This window comes from Panthera leo, chromosome C2, assembly GCF_018350215.1.
Source record: "Panthera leo isolate Ple1 chromosome C2, P.leo_Ple1_pat1.1, whole genome shotgun sequence".
NCBI lineage: Eukaryota > Metazoa > Chordata > Mammalia > Carnivora > Felidae > Panthera > Panthera leo.
Genome location: NC_056687.1, coordinates 70322600 through 70340194, shown reverse-complemented (window position 1 = coordinate 70340194; position 17595 = coordinate 70322600). Strand labels below are relative to the sequence as shown.

The 17595-nt window shown below is 45.5% G+C and overlaps 1 protein-coding gene and 1 long non-coding RNA gene across 2 annotated transcripts in view; one reads left to right on the top strand and one right to left on the bottom strand.

Moving 5' to 3' along the window:
- The window catches only part of SLC12A8 (solute carrier family 12 member 8), a 145910-nt gene that overhangs the window by 60517 nt on the left and 67798 nt on the right, over positions 1-17595 (top strand). The gene's annotated exons all lie outside the window — the stretch shown is intronic.
- Positions 3803-14535, bottom strand: LOC122198390. The gene is made up of 3 exons (XR_006192959.1): positions 14432-14535; positions 9421-9531; positions 3803-4561 (listed from the first exon to the last, which is right to left on the bottom strand). It is a non-coding gene; the product is annotated as an uncharacterized LOC122198390 (long non-coding RNA).

Here is a 17595-nt window from a genome sequence, read left to right as displayed (position 1 = left end):
TCCTGTTTTGGCAGCAGTTCCCAGGTATTCTGTCTGCACAGGCTGCAGCTGGCAAGAGAAGCCACAATGCCTGTGTGGAGGGCCCAGCCCAGGGTGGGGTCAGGTTTCGAGTTCAGTCAGACAGTCTTGGGAAGGAGGAAGGAAGGAAGGGTTGCAGCTGAGAAGAAACTGGCTTTGAAAGTTTTCCTCCTGGATTTTTTGTTTGCAAGGAGTGGAGATGCTTGGAGAGGCATTAAATGCTCGACAAAAGAGTGTAGATGAATCACTGGTAAAATCAGAGTGCAGATCTTACCTGCAGCAGGTCAGCCCGGATGGTTTTGTCTGGGAATGTCTGTGTGCTGGAAGGATGCCACAGGCTCTGTTAATAACAGCTCTGTATCCCTTAGGAAAAAAAAAATTTTTTTGAGAAAGCACATGTGCTTCATATTATGCATATCCACTGAGCATGTGTGTCCAGATGGCTGGGACAGGAGTCTCCTGACCCGTTCTTTCCGACTGTGCAGGTTTGAGAGAAAGACCAGGGATCTGGCAATGTTGGCTAGAAATTCCTGTAGGTCAGCTGGAATCCGGCTGGGGATTTGCTGATGTGAAACATGCATGGACAGTCAAACGCACAACAAAGGAGTCAAAGAGCAAAACCAACTTGACCTTGAACAAAATCTTCCTTTGCTCCTGAACCACACACCAAGCAAGGCAAATTAAGGGAGATGGGAATATGGATTCCTATTTGTTAAAAAATAGACGATTGTTTTTCATTAGGCTTTTCCAGTTATAGCACATAGGATTGTGGTGACCTCATTTTTGACCAATGGCCAATGCATTCAACTGTCTGGTGGAATAATCTATTAATTGGGCACCTGCCAATTGTCTGCAATAGGAACTAGTTTAGATGTATGTTTTAAAAAGTGATAACGTTGTTATGGGCTCTGCCTAGACATGGGAATGGAAGCCCAAGCAGGTCACCACCAGCACTGCAGTCAGTTTTGGATGACGGGCTGTGTTTTCAGAAGCCTCACTGTCCTATGAGTGTCTTCTCTTACCCCTACACTAATTATATGGTATTGAAGGGAAAGCTGACATGTGCCTAGATTCCTTGAACTTCAGTATGTTGAATCTGGGTGATGTGCCTGATCCTGTGGGTGAGGAAACTTAGGCACAGAGAGGTTGAGTGACCTTTGCTGGGTCACACAGAGCCACAGTTGCAAGCCAGTTCTCCCAGCGCCCCATCCAATGCTGTTTGCCCTACACTCCACTGGGGCCGAGGCCCATGTGTGACTCGTGTTTACAGCAAAGTGGTTGCTCACCCCTGTGTGCTGGCTGATGCTAGTTGGTGAAGGAGGCAGCTATGCCGTTTGACAGCCCACCTGCAAGGCAAGTTTGCCATTTTTAGGGAACCATGTCCCAGTCCCAAGTGTGAAAAGGCTTGGACAATTTGTTGCAAAGGCCACCTGCTTCATCCAACCTGCCTCTTCGAGCAGCCACTGACTAGAAGATGGTGGTAGTTGTGGAACACCAGGAGGCCATGAGGAGAAGGGCTGACCACAGTGAGTCCCCACACTCATGGATTTCTTCAATGGAAATAACTTCTTCTGTAGAAAGATAGTTGCCATGCATAGTAAGACAGTTGCTTATCTATATAATAGTAATAAAACTGAGCACTTAGTATATGTCAGGCATTGTTTCATGTGTTGTACATGTGTTAATTTATTTACTTCTTACAGTGAGAGGTAGGTACTATGATTATTCCCATTTTACAAGTGGGGAAACTGAGGCTGTGCATGGTAAGTACCTGCTGGAGGTTGCCTTGTTGGTAGAGGTAGGAATCAAACCCAGATAGTCCACCAGAGCCCAGGCTCTCAGTCCTTAACTTTTATGCTTCCTAAGACTCTCATGACTCTAGACTTAGGCCTGCAGTCAGAGATGGGGAACCTTCTGGTTCCTGACTTAATTTCATATGGTCTTCACGCCACTTTTTACCAGGTAATATAATTTTTGCCTGACACTGTGAAAGTGCAAAATGGAGATTCTCAAAGTTTTTACAGAAGGCATACCCACATCTCACAAAATGAGCATATTACTTTATAAATATAAACAGTTATGATTTTCTCTGTAAAATGAAGTACATCACTTTGCAGAGAAAGAACATGGAAGGGGAGGTCTCTAAACAGGAGGAAAAACATTAATGCTTCCAATATTTGTATTACAATTACTTTCTTAAGTTATTTCATTCTAAAACATATATTGTGTATAGAAGAGTGTCTGAGACATCCATGCTGGTTAAAGAACAGCAGAATGTCATCTAGTGCCCAGGTTAGGAAATAGAAGTTTGCTCCCTCAAGGGCTCCCTGTGCTCTCCGCCAGGGGCTTCTCCTTCCTTCCTCACCAGCATAATCTGACTTTCGGTTATTCAGGTCCCTGACTTTCCCAAGGTTGTAATATGTGTCAGGTACTAAACATCTGGAGGGGTGTGTTGGCAGACAGAACTGCTGTCTGTTTTTACGTCTGAGGTCCTCATTACCATCCTTAGCCATTGACAGTCGGTCGAATAGAACAGTTCTATGGGGTGATGAGTAGGCTGAAGAGGTGAGGGCAGCAATTTCATGGTCAAGTTCATGGTCAAGATGAGCCAAGTACATGAGATTCTGAGATAGGCTCAGACCAGTGTTCTGACCTCAGGTTAAAAACTAGGTGTGGTGGGCTCCAGAGAGCTTGGTGATGAGGGCCCTCAGCATGTCCTTGGTCCCATTACTCCAGTCTGGGAGGTCACCCCATATGCATGTACAGAGTTGTTCACCCAGGATCTCTGTTCACCCTCCTTTATCTCCCCTCTCTGTTGGATCTCCATCAGAAATGTCATTCTGATTTGCTCTCTCATCTTTAAAAAAAAAAAAAATTCTTAAATGTTTACTTTGTTTTTGAGACAGAGAGAGAAAGACAGAGTGCGAGTGGGAGAGGGGCAGAGAGAGAGGGAGACACAGAATCCGAAGCAGGCTCCAGGCTCCGAGCTATCAGCACAGAGCCTGATGTGGGACTCGAACTCATGGACTATGAGATCATGACCTGAGCCGAAGTTGGATGCTTAACTGACTAGGCCACCCAGGTGCCCTTGCTGTCTCATCTTGATGGAGGTTATCTTCCAGTAACTTCTTGAGAAAGAGCTCATGGGAGAGAAGTGGTTTGAGACTTTTTGTGTCTGAAAATTCTTTTTTCTGTGCTCACACTCGACCCATAGTTTGGCTGGATGTCAAATTCTAGGTTGCAAACTATTTTCTTTTAAACTTCTGATTGCTTGTCTCCTGGCTTCTAGTATTGCTGTTAAGCAGTCCATTCTGATTCATAATCTTTTACATGTAACTATAAACTAGTAGGAAGTTCTTTTTGTCCCCGGTTTTCTGAAATTTCAAAACGATACACGAACATGAGGTTCTCTTTACATTATGCTGGGCACTGGGTGGGCCGTTTCTGGTCTGGTAATGTATCTTTCAGTTTTGAGAAATCATCTTGAATTATTTCAGTGGTGATATTTTTCTACACTTTCTGTTCTCTCTGGTACTTTTACTATTTGGATATTGGATTTTTTTTATTACCTATTTTTATCTTCACTTTCTGAGGATTCCCTTAACTCAGTCTTGTATGCCTTCAATCAATTTTTTTATTTTGCTAAACTGTTTTTAATAATCAAGACCTTTTTCTTAGTTTTTTGATTGTTACATTTCATTTTATTGTTTTAATGACATCCTTTTTTTTTTTTTTTTTTTTTTTTGGTTTGCTTCAAGGATGCAATACTTTCTCTTGTAGCCCTCAGAGTATTTGTTGATATATTTTTCAGAGTTTTCTTATCTTTGCAAAGTTTCTGTTTCCTTTAAGCTGACCTTTTCCTTTTGTTTGGGTCTTTATCATCCCTATCAGAGGGACTTATCAGATATCTGGTCATTCTTGGCTTTCTGCTCCAGAGTAAGAGTAGGGAGAAAAGGCCAATTGGAAGTCTGAGCTCATAGCTGGGTCTGGTCAGTTTAGTCTGGGTACACTAGCTATTGGGGACCCTCTCCCAGGATCATCTTTTTAGGTGCTTCATGAAATGTTTCACTTTCTTCAAAGAGGCATCTTCCAGTCTGCCTGAAGGATGAGTCAAGCCACCCTTGCTATGAGAGTTGAGTTGGGGGAAAGGGTTGGGGACCACTGCTTCAGTATTCAGTAAACATGGACTCGATTTTTCTCAGCTGGGCCTGGCACTCCAGTCAAAGTCCTTGGTTTGCCGTCTCCAGAGAGTGAATACGCTGCAGACTTCTGTTGGCCAGAAAGCACCAGGTGCCTGACTTCCCAGAGAGTCTGCCTTGGACTTCTGGTTTTAATGCACCTCCTCTCCCATGGCCAGACGCCTGGTGCCATCCATCTGAGACTTTGGAGAATTTTGTGGGGTAAATCAGGTTGGTTTTCAGTTTCCCTTTGCTGGTTTGAGATTCCATTTTCTCAGGTCTGATCTCAGGACCACTGGACCACCCAGCGTGTTTCAGCTTCCAAAATGTTGTTGCCGTTTTCCCCATACTTAGGGATTTAGATACTAAAAACAAAACAAAACAAAAAAACCCTCTTTACTATGTATTAGTGGGATTTGTGGAAGGAACAAAATTAGGTACATATATTCAGTCTGCCATCTTACCCCAAAGGTCTGGTGTTAATATTTTTAAATGACAAACTGACCATGTTTAAACATTTTTTTAAATTAGAGATTTTTTTTCTCTAGAAAAAAGAAATTATCTCTCTTGCTCTGGCAGCCTCTGAGGTCTTGTCCTTAAGACTATAATTACTGTGTGGATTGTACTCTGATTTGGGGAGCCACTTGTGAAAACCTTAATAATATTTTTTAAACATAAGGTTTCTGAGTGTTTATGAAGTTGCTTGGGATGATACTGTAGAAGAGATATGAAGAAGGCATTTTCTCTTGGTGGATTGCCACAATGTGATTTGTGACCTGGGGTCACAATAAATACTTGTGACTACTTGTTATCTCCAGTACGTGTGACCTTAGGTGGTGGTACTTCATCATCCCAGTCAGAAACTGTGAAATTAGCATCGTGGAAACCCTCCCAAATGACTGTACCTGTACGAGCTTTCCTCCCCCATTTTGGAGAGTTTGCAGCCTATAGGGAAACAAGTTTTAGGTATTGCTCTGAGGAAAATAGGACTCTGTGCTTGAAATATGTGGGAATAGTGACTAAGGAAAACGCTTCAGTTGTCTAAAGAGGGTTCTATAATGGGCATCGGGGCTCACTAGGATTGAAAATAAACAGAGAAATAGTTTACTTAGAAATGAAACCTTAGCTTGGGGCGCCTGGGTGGCTCCGTTGGTTAAGTGTCCAACTTTGCCTCAGGTCATGATCTTGCAGTTTGTGAGTTTGAGCCCCATATGGGACTCTGTGCTGTCAACCCAGAGCCTAGAGCCTGCTTCAGATTCTGTCTCTCTCTCTCTCTCTTTCTCTGCCCCTCCCCTGCTTGCTCTCTCTCTCTCACAAAAATAAGTAAACATTAAAAAAAAAAAAAGAAATGAAACCTTAGCTTGAAATGGGAAAATGCATTTATTCCTGAAAGATTTTTCACTGTTCATTTTAAAGTTGTGTCTTGCTGACGCCTTGTGTTTCCCTGACTCCTTTATTGCCACTTTGTCCTTCCTTTGTCCTTTGTCTCTTTGTCTCTGTCTCTCTCCCACCCAAGCTTTATTTCCCTCTCTGTAATCAATTCCCTGCAATCAGTTAATCAAAAACCTTTTCTGAGCACTGCTATGTGCAGACCCAATGCTAGAAGTTTAGTTTATACACAGGGATAAGGTACAGTCTCTCCCCTAACCAAATAATCACCAGATGTGGGGTACGTGTTGTAAAGGAAAACACACTGGTAGGGGGTGGTGGAAGACCTTTACCTTGGAGTGTCAGAGAAGTCTTCAAGGAGAGGGAGACGTTTGAATGGACTGTGGAGGTTACTCGGCAGCTCATCTGGTGGTAAACTGGGCAGGGTGATCCCAAGGAAAGGGAACAGTATATGTGAAGACATGGAGATGAAAAATGTATAAAAAATTTTGAGAAAGCGCAGGAAGTTAGGTGTGCTGGAGCATAGGACCACGGGGTGGAGGGGGGTAGCTAGAAGGAAATAAGGTTCCTTAGGTTCAAGGAAGAGCCATGTCCTGAGGAGACAGAGGGAAGCTCAGGAAACTCAGGGCTGCTGTGTAACCCCTGTGGATCCCAGTGCTCCAGAGATCTGCCTTGGTGAGAAATAGAACATTAGCTGGTCTCTCTGTTGAGATTACAGTGGTAGCTGATACCTGCTGTCCCCTGCTGCCTTCTCTCAGAGTCTCCCTGTGCATTCTTGCCAAGACAACACCTGGTTGGATAGGGTGTCCTGGGGAATCTCTTGGACGGTGGACTCCTTCAGGACCAGGCTATGGAGTCACCTTTGGCTCATACTGCCATCTCTGGTTCAGAGACATGTCCAGGAAAGCAGGGCCATAGGTTCCAAGGAAATCTTGGGGCAGAAATAAATTCTCATGACTCATATTCTCAAAAGACATAAGTATGACAGGTATCAAGGGTTTCCTGGATTGTCCACTACAGAGCGGCCAGGATTCATCCATGGGCTAAGAGGAGCTAGCCAATTTAAAAACTGGGGCTTAAACAACAGAAGTTAATTTTCTCACAATTCTAGAGGCTAGAAGTCCAATATTAAGGTTCCAGCTGATTTGGTTCCTGATGAAGAATGTCTTCCTGGCTTGTAGACGGTCACCTTCTTTCTGTATCCTCACATGGCCTTCCCTCATTGTGCCTGTGTGTGTGTGTGTGTGTGTACACATGTGCAGGTTGGAAGAGGATAGGGAGAGAGGAAGAGAGAGAGAGAAGTAGGGAGTTTGGGAAAGAGTGTATGCAGTCACTAGCTCTCTTGTGTCTCTTCTGATAAGGACACTAATCCTATCTGCTCAGTGCCCCACCCTTATGACCTTATTAACACCAATTACTTCCTTATAGGCTCCGTCTCCAAATATAGCCATTCTAGAGCTTCAACATATGGATTTGGGGGTGGGGGGGGGGGGAGGAGGGGAGGGTGTGGGTTAGGTGGGGATGCAAGCATTCAGTCCATAATAGATAGTATATACTAAATTATAGTGTTAATTTATTTTTATTAAGAATAACATATTTAATTTTAAAATATGAAGTATGAAGTTTATTTCCTTATAGCCTTTTTTCTATCCCCCTTTTTGTTACATAATTGGGCTCACACCATATATAGTATTTTTTAAAGTTAAAATTAATGTAGCAACATTCAGAAGCCCCAGATGGAATGTGATATAAACATAGGCTTGATGACATGTCTTATCTTGAGGATTTTCTTAGTCCTTCTAGTTAGAAAAGCAAACAGATAAACAAACAAAATAACTAGGAATAACTTTAGAACTCCACAGGAGGTTTAAAGATACAGAAATCCTAAACATGGAGCAAGGTCAGTGGGTTTTTCCTTTGAGTAGGGAAGTGACAGACTCCCAGTGGCTCTTTGAGAGCCCTGCCTGGGGTTAGTGTGGGTGCACAGGGGGAGGTCCTAAAGGCAGGGGACTGGGCCTCAAGCATCCAGCTTACACTGCCAGGAGCCGTGGGGTAGAAAGGAAGACCAGATGCAATTTGGGAAAACAGCTTTGTGATCTCATTCTCTTGTTTCTAAATACCACTTCATTGTTTCCATCCCCTCCCTCCACCCCCCACCCCTCACTCTCTGTACACTCCACCACCACCACCACCACCATCAGGAACACACACTCCTTAAACACAAGCAAATAAAATTTATTTTAACCACGAGAGCCATGATTGTTTTGTTTCTTGTTAGTCTATGATCCAAAATAATAAGAAAACTCCCCAGATTCTGCCATAAGTATTTGCTTTACCCCACACCACTGGCTGTGTGAATGCACGCACACATAAAAGCCACGCGGTGACTGCGCTGCTAACCTGGCCACCTGAGATGCTTTGTAGAAAGCACCCGGCCGCAGCGCCCGGCACCCAAACCCACGCACTTGACTTCCTCCCCTGAGTGTTGACCTGCCCCATCCACGAGTCAGTGACTAATGCTTTCTCTGAACTGAGCTCATTTGCGCGGTTTCACGTGCGTGGTGTTTTGAGTCTCTCTCACACACATCCTCTCCTGGTGGATGGTAGGCTCCCTAATCAGGCACCAGGCGAGAAACCTGGGCGGGGCTGGGGTCCCTGCTTGCCCCCAGGCCCACATTAGTGCTCTAGATGGCTATCATTCGCATGTGCAAATAAGGTCTGCCTCACAAGTCTGCAGGCCAGAACATAGTCTCTTTCACCCTGAACACTGGATCTAGAGATGTGAAGGGAAAAACTTCCTGGGCTACTCCAAGAATTGATGTTACTTTTCTGAAGAAGTGAAAATACTGCATTATGAAGGTATTTTGTTTTTGTTTTTGTTTTTTTGCAGGAGAAAACTTAATGATGAAGTGGTTCCCAAACTGTTACTCCACTCTTACTACTTCCAAACTTGTTTCTAATAGGCCATCAGATTTTAATGTTGCATGTCTATATCAGTTGGTACATTAGAAATCTCATACCTGTACCCTTGCCTGACTTTCTTTACTGAATGGCCCAGAAACAATTAATACTTTTGGAAACACTAAGTATATTTCTGCTTGTAAGTAGAGAAAAAAAAAATAAAGTGAAATAATTTATTAAGAGACAAAAAGTAGTGGGTCAAACCGCTTGCTACAGATTTCTTGAATATAAAATCTGAAGAGAGCATAGTGACCAAGGAAGGTCATAGTAGCTAATGTTTATCAAATACTCCCCACGTGCCGGCACTCTACTGGGCATCATCTATCTCAATTTATCCTTACGGTGTCTGTGGGGTCAATGCGCTGTTATTGTCCTTGCCGTAAAGATAAGAAAACTGAGGTTCAGAGAGGTTGTCTTGCTCCTGACCACGCAGCTAGTAAGCCATGAAGCCAGAGTCTGACCTGAGGGTCCATGTCCTTCTTAACCCTCAAACTCATGCTGCTCCTAGCCATGCTGTTGACTGAATTGTTAAATAAGCAGCACACTTACAGCGTGATGTTTAAAATGCATCTGGGAAGTTGTTCAGTAGTCGGGTGGAATGGGAACCATGGTTGCAGCGTTTGGCACTGGGAGATCTCTGGCCAGAGTCCCCTCAACCACTGCCTGTGCACTCTGGGCCAGGACCCTACCTCAGTTGCCTCATAAAAGAACTTGATTTTCGATTCATCATTTGTTAGAACTCAGCAGGCTGTGGTCCCTTTCCGAACCAACCCCTCATCTACTGGTATGCATGGTAGGTGCCACGGAAGGACACTGGCAAGAGCAGAAGCTCCACTAGCGATTGGGGTGGGCTGTGTACCTTCTGTTTCCTCACCTGTAAGACAGGGGGCTTCTTTCACTCCCCAGGTGGCTCCTTCCGGTCATACCCATCTCAGAACTCAACAGAACTTTGTATGATGCTGCCTGCCAGCACGTGAAACATAGCCTAAGTGAAAAAGTACAAGAACACGCTAAAAGACAGAGAGTAGAATCACAACTGGGCCCTCCTATGTCTGCAAAAATAACAAAACGAAGCATCAGAAATAGCAAGGGCGCCTGGGTGGCTCAGTTGGTTGAGTGTCTGACTTCAGTTTAGGTCATGATCTCGCAGTTTGTGAGTTTGAGCCCTGCGTCGGGCTCTGTGCTGACAGCTCGGAGCCTGGAGCCTGCTTTGGATTCTGTGTTTCCTCCTCTGTCTGTCTCTCCCTCCCATGCTCATGCTCTCTCTGTGTCTCTCAATAATAAATGAAGGTTAAAAAATTTTTTTTTAATTTATAAAAAAAAACAAAAGAAACAGCAGAAGTGCTGGTGGAGGCCAAGAGAGTTTGGCAGGTAGTTGCAGAAAGTGCTGAGGGACGCAGAGCTCAGCAGAGAGTACAGAGGTCACTGTTTCAGGCTGGAAGAGCCCCAAGGACAGGAAGCGCACCTTACCCCGTTTTCTATCCAGCACCTTAGAAAGGACCTGACACATGGCTGGCTGTCAGTTACGCTTTGCTGAGCGACTGACTGGGAAAGGAACCAGAATAGATCAGGCTCCAATAAGGAGATGGACATAGTTCTAGAGAACACAAATCAGAGCAGCTTATGGAAGTGTGATACCAGTTGTAGAGAATGAAGCCGATCAAACAGATTGTCAGAGCACAGACTCCAGACAAGTGGAATGGAAGGGTGGAAGGAGCGCCTGCCTGGGGGGCCAGCACACTGCACACTTACTCCATTCAGCCTCCCTCTGTCTTCCTTCCATCCACCCACCAGGCAGTAGCTATGGAAGCCTATTGGGTGACAGGAGTCAGGCTCCAGCATACAGTGGAGAATAAAATAGGTGTGGTCCCTACCTCATGAACTATGGAGATGATTAGGGAAGGTCATTGTTAATGGCAATAATATGTGCTTTTATTTATTTATTTATTATTACCATTGTTAATGTTTACTTATTTTTGAGAAAGAGAAAGCACGAGCTGGGGAGGGGCAGAGAGAGAGGGGGACAGAGGATCTGAGGCAGGCTCTGTGCTGTAGCACAGAGCCCGATGTGGGGCTGGAACTCAGGAACCACGAGATCATGACCTGAGCTGAAGTTGGATACTTAACCGACTGAGCCACCCAGGTGCCCCTGTGTTTTTATGATTAGTGCTACCAGAACCCAGGCTTCTTACAAGCTATGCGATGGCAGGCGAGTCACTGAAACCCTCTGAGTTTGCTCATCTGAAAAATGGAAATAAATGCCTCCCTGGAAGGGCATTTCTTAAGAATTAGAAATAATATTATATGTCAATAGTGGCTGTGGTTTTCTTTGAGTTTATGTATGTGTGTATATGGGGGAGGGTTCTCTCCCCACCCACCTCCCTGCTGATTTCAAGAAAATGAGCACTTCCTGAATATTATGGAGAACAACATTTTGGTTTTATTGTTTTGATGATGATTTATTCTGTTAAATTTTTTCCTGCTCCTCACAAGCTGACAGAAAATGCTAGATATCTTAAGGTACAACACCTTAAAATCCTGATTGCCAAAAATCATTAGAAACATTCAAAAGTAAATAAAATAGTAAATTCAAGCAGGAAATTGATAATTGTTGTTCCATTGAGGACCATTTTAAATTAAACATGCCAGATGTGATCATTATAAGAATAGTTCTCTGGGGATGCCTGGGTGGCTCAGTCTGTTAAACGTCCAGCTTCGGCTCAGGTCATGGTCTTGTAGTTCTTAGGTTCGAGCCCCGCGCACGGCTCTGTGCTGACAGCTCAGAGCCTAGAGCCTGCCTCAGATTCTGTGTCTCCCTCTCTCTGCCCCTCCCCCCCCCCTTCGTGCTCTGTCTCTTTCTTTCTTAAAAAAATAAATAAACATTAAAAAAAAAAAAGGAATAGTTCTCTGTATGGTGCAGTCTTAAGTTCCTAAAGTCATAAAGAAACTTCAGTTATGGTCTAAAATAAACAATAGCAACCAAACAAAACCTATCCATTTTTTCCATTTTTTTCTCCAAGTTCTATTTGAAGTCAGAGGAAAATCACTTTTTGCTTTCTTGCATTGCAGTAACTCGGGTGGAAGCCATTTTTCAGACCCTTAAATGTGCTCACAGAATGTTGGGAAGGAGGCACGAAAGACTGGGTTCCAGTCCTGGCCCTGTCGCTCCCTCGCTCTGTGAACTCTGTCTGCGCTTCAGTTTCCTCATCTGGAAAAAAGAGAATAATGATACCTGCCTCACAGCTTGCTTCAGGGTTAAATGAGGTGGTAAACCTTATTTTCTCAATTTTAAAACACCATCAAGTTTGAGACACACTAAATTTTCAGGTGGAAAAAAAGATTACCTTAAGTCTACATGTTGATTGTAAGATATCCAAGTTTCAGGAAATCAAAATGAAAAAAAAAAATCAGAGTCAAATTGAGGAAATACAGTAAAAAGGAGTACCTGGCCGTTAGGGGGATTCTAGACAAGGGTGGGGCTGTCTCACTGCCACGATGTCCTGTCCGAGGGTGGAGGAGCTGCAGCGTGTTGTGCGGGGACCTCCCTGTCCAGCAGTCTGAAACGGGGCCGTCTTTGCAGCATTTCTCTGGATGCCTCCTCCCAACCCCCAATCACATGCCAAGCCTGGTGTGGATCAGTTTGGACACATGATGGTTTCCTTCCTCTGTGGAAGTTCCACCTTGTAAAGATCAGAAAATGCTTCGGCATTCTCTTCTGGACCAAAGAGGATACTCTCTCCCTGTATGAGTTTCTTTGACACGGACCTAGTGCCTCCCAGCTATTTTCATGTCACTGCACAGCCAGAAAATGATAATATTTGTATAGTACTCCAGGGTAAGGGAGGGACAGTCAGGCCAAGAGGCCAAAATCTTCACCATCTGGAACCCATTCCGGGCATTTAGCGTGGCCCACCTCCTCTAGTTGGTTTCCCGCCTGAAAAAGAAGGTGGAGGGGGAGGAGGAAAAGAAAAAGAGACAAGAAGGAAACGCTGGTAATGTTCACTGTTCTTTGCTGGAGAATTTTGAGGGCATTTTAGTGTTTCAAAGCATTTTTGCAATAATTGTCTTGTATAATGGTCTTGTATCTTGATCAACATAAGCTTGGGCCTATGGATACCATAAACAAGAAAGTTTCTATACCTGTATGTGTGTCATAACAACTAGGGAATCTTGTTACTGGTATAAATGTATATTTCCCAGTAGCCCGAGGCCTGAGAATCTGAATTGTAAGAAGTATACTCCAGGTGATTCTTCATGTGCCCACAGATCTAGGAACCACTGCCATAAGGCCCTTGGAGAGTTTCACCCGGCACTATACTTTTTATATCCTGCCTTATTCCTATCCTTTCTTACCTTGTAAAGGTAGCCTTTCTGATGCAGTGGTCAAAACCTAGTCACATAGTAAGTTCCCTTGCATATGTGCTTAGTCCTGCCCCTGGTATATGAGGACACTACAATGAGCAGGGAATCTGCTTATCTGCTGGCCCAGAAACCCATCCTCCCAGGCTTGCAATTTTTAAAGAACAGTGTGTCAGTTTGGTTTGGGGACTGCTTGCATCAGAATCACCTAGGAGCTCATTAGAAAAACACTCTGAATCAGACTATCAAATTTTGAACTAATAATCTGCATTTTAAATCAGCACAAGGGTAATTTTTTATTTTTGAGACAGAGAGAGACAGAGCATGAATGGGGGAGGGTCAGAGAGAGAGGGAGACACAGAATCCAAAACAGGCTCCAGGCTCTGAGCTGTCAGCACAGAGCCTGCCGCAGGGCTCGAACTCACAGAACGCGAGATCATGACCTGAGTCGAAGTTGGACGCCTAACTCACTGAGCCACCCAGGCACCCCAGCACAAGGGTAATTTTTAATGCACATTCAGATTTGGGACCTACTGCCTGTGGGTAATTTAATAATCCCATTGATCTCTAAAAGGTTAATTTCCAGGTAAATAGATTGTTACCTCCATCAAAGGCAGACCTTTTAACCATCCAAACACACAGCTAGTCCCTTCAAGTAACCAGCCTTGCTTCTAGTACCATTATTGGGGTGGTAACCAGGGAAGGATGTTAAGGTCCAAGGAGCCAATGGTGTTCTTAAAAGCTTGATATGATGGCTTGTATACGCGTAAGATTCAACACATCCTGCCCTTGTTTGAGTTTAATCTGGCAGTTGGGATGTTTTCTCTCTGGCTGTTACGGGTCTCCCAATCAAAGTGGACATTTCAGAGGAAGCAGTTGTATCTTAGGGTCCACAAGCCCCTGAAATTGCGTGCAAAATCTTAGGTAAAAAAATATATTTTTCTAGGAGAGGGTCCAGAACTAGTGCCAGGTTCTTAAAGGCATGGTTAGCTCAGAAAGGGGAAAGATTAAGGATTCAAACAGAGGAATTTTTAACGGTTAGAACTGGGGAGAATTGTAAACAAAGGCTCATGTCCTGGTAAGGATTTCTGAACTTGAGCACTCCGAGCCAACAGCAAACCGTGACCTTCAGCATTTCTCAAAACTTACCTAGTTTGTCTCCTCTTTCCTTCCTGCCTCACTCCTTCTTTTAGGCTTGTATCTCTCTGGTTTTCTTCCCCAGTGTTCTTTTTTCTTTCTTGAACTCTCTGCCCTGTCTGGATCTTGTGCCAGCCCTCCTCCTGTCCATTCCTTCTCTCCTCCTCTCCCTTGCTGCCCTAATTAGGAAGAGAGCATATGCTCTTTTATTTGTTCTACCTATAGAATAACATTTCATGTTGGTGGTTCTTGGTTTTAAAACTAGATGAATTGAATATTTAAGATTTCTTTGGAAGGGGGAGAAAATTATATCTTAGGTACCCGAATTCCTGGCTTTTTGGATCCGGCCTTTGATATATTGAAGGTTTTCTGTGGGCAGAAGTACTTACTCATCCTTGGCTGGAGGAGGGCAGGAGCAGACATGCCGCAGGCCTTCCTCTTGTTCTGAGTTGAAGAGTGATTGACCAGAATCCTGGGTACTCCCGCCCAGCTCCCACTAGTGATTATTTTCATTTGTTGGCTTTGACTGTGGAAGGCAGAGAAGCAACCTTTAGACTGAGGAGGCCATGGGAACACAGTCAAGGCTGCAGAAGGAAGTGAGAGCTAACACTGTCCAGCTCTACCCTTGTGTCTGCTCTGGCTCTGTGAGCAGGAGGGGGTTTGGCCTGCTGGGCTCCCTGGCCAGTTCTGGGGATAAATGCCTGAAGCATGAAATCACTGGCTTGGGAGGGCTCTTTCACACTGACGGGCCTGCCTGCCTCAGCCCTGAACAGCTGGGAGTTCCAAGGAAGTGGAGGGTGACACCCTGAGGGATGGGCTAGCATGTGTGTCCCGCCTGTGCCCCCAGCTCCTCTCCCTGCACACGGAAGTGTCCTCTGGCTGTGGGGAGTGGGCAGAATACCCTGCGTGGTTCTGTAGAAGAGCTAATAATGGCACTTCCTAGCTCAGGCATTTGGGGGGCACCTGCTGGATTGCGGTGGGTCTGTGAGAGACAAAGTCAGGGAGACGTGCCCTCACGTCGCTCACATTCGGGTGGGGAATGAGGCGACCACCTATATAGACACAGAACCAGACAGACGGTCCCAGGCTGAGGGTAGGTGGTGCAGAGAGGACCAGCTGAGAGCCGGGGTCTGTGACTGGGCCTGGCTTTGTGGCCTGGGGAGCCTCTGAATGCTGGCTGGAGGGGAATGTGGGGTTTGCCACGGGAGCAGTTGGCAGGAAGGTGCTGCCTCCTGGGGGCTGGCAGTAGATGAAGCCCTAAATCAGACATCTGAAGATTATAGAATGGGGCCCTGTGTGAGCCTCCCCTTTACCCTCACTCTGGACCCGGGGAGGCCAGTGCTAGAAGTTGCTGAGCTTGTGGCAGAAGTGGCCCCAGGCCTGCTTACCATCTAATTTATTTGTCGCTCAAGTCACAGATCTTAACGCTCACTGGGGGCTGGGCCATGCGTGTTCATCTTCAGAGACTGTTTCTGAAGACATAGTGAGCCCTCTGGCACGGCGTTGGCCCAACCCCAGCACACAGGTGCTCGGGCCAGCACCGGGCAATGGAACAGCCCCTGGAATTCATTGCACTTGCCAGTGGATTTCTAGGCCCTGTAGAGAGTTGACAAGTGGCTGTAACTGCTGGCCCAATTTGAAACACCGCATCATACTTACAACAGTTGTCAGAGCCGTGGCTTTCGAATCAGACCCAGTGTTCAGAGTCCAGCTAGCCTATAATTTGTGGCATGGACTTTCTGACTGCCTGCCTCATTTCTGAAGAGCAGGTCACAATGCCTACCTTGCTGGATTGTCAAAGCATAAAATACGATAACGTACGAGTGTCGTAGCTGGCGCAAAGTGGTAAGAGGTCTGGTGTGGTAGCTGGAACCAAGTGGGTGCTCAATACATTATTATCACTATCATTGTTTTTCCTGGACACGTATGTCCCTGGGGGTCCCTGGGTTATATTCCACGACTCCAAGCTTCTCTAGCTTCAAGATCTGGGGATCTTGTCAAAATGAAGATTCTGATTCTGCAGGTGTGGGGGTGGGGAGGGGAGAGGAGAGAGCTGAGATTCTGCATTTGTAACAGGCTCCAACCTAGTTCTGCCTAGAGGAGTGTCCTCTTTCCTCCCTTGTCTTTGCTCTCTGCCCTATCGTGCTTCCCCTGCCCCCCAGGTCAGCCGGGCATCAGAACACTTCCTGGGCTCTACTGAAAAATACTCTCAGGCAACAGGTGTGAGCTGGGACCGGCCCAGCCAGGATATATGGTTGCCCCTTCCCACTGAGCACCCCCAGTTATTGCATCCATCTGGGGATGAGGAGAGGATCCTGAGAGAGGAGGGAACTTGTCCATGATTTTGAGGAGCTCCTAATCTGTTGGGGGGACTGTATGAACACACCTTACTGTCCCTGCAGAAAGGCATGCAAAGGCTTACAAAGGAACACGCAGACCAAGAAACCTGCCATCAAGGAACACACTCAAACCAAACTGCATCCTCTCTGGGGCTTCAGCAACCTGGGAAGGTGGCAGGTGCCCTGCCCCGCTTGCCCTTCTCAGAGCCAGAAGACTGAGGGGCTGAGAGGAGAGCATCCCTGGCAGCCGCCCTGGAGGGAGGTGTGTACACAGCATGGGCACTAGCCCAGGGCAGCCCCGGGTAAAGGCATATCCATTTAAGGCCAGTTCTCATTAAGTGGGACCTGTGTCAACCGCTCCCAGGCCTGGGGTCATAGTGACTGTGAGGTTCTCGAAAGTGGGATCATGTGCTAAAAGCAAGGCTGGGATAACAGTGCCCTTGACTTTACTGTAGTTTTGGGTGGGAGCTGGATATGGGTGTTATTGAGAAACTGCATTCTGTGCATCTTGACAGCTTTGCCTCAAATCCCTGCCCCCATCCCCCATCCTACTCCCCACCACTGGTGAATAAAACTCCATAGGTTCTCGATGTCAGCAAAGGGAGCCCTGATTTCTGCCAAAGCTCCTGAGAATATGGTGCTTTCTCCTAAAATCTGCCCATAGGAATGGCGATGAGATGGCTCACTGAGTGGCTCCACTCGGCAAGAGCTGAGCTCCCATACCTTTGCCAGAGGCGTCCACCGCTAGGAATAGTTCGTACCTGGGGCTTTGCCCCTCACTTTCTGAAAAGCTGCAGCCAGGAAGCTCCCTTTATTCTCTATTTCTGCATCTGCAAAGCAGAGAGGAGCCCAGGCCAGAAACAGGGATACAATGATGGTCCCTGCAGGGGGCACTGTGGAAACAAGTGACTTGTTTATGTTTTATTGAGGTTAAACATATGTGACATAAAATTTGCCATTTCAACCATTTTTTAAATGTACAATCCAGTGGCATTTATTACATTCCTCACGTTGTGCAACCATGATGACTTTCTGCTTCTAAGAAACTATGTCTATTAAGCAATAACTACCCGTCCCTCCCCCACAGCCCCTGGTGACCTCTATTCTATTTTGTCTTTATGAATTTGCCTGTTCTAGATGTTTCATATAAGTGGAACCTTACCATATTTGTCATTTTGTATTTTTTTCACTTAGCATAATGTTTTTGAGGTTCA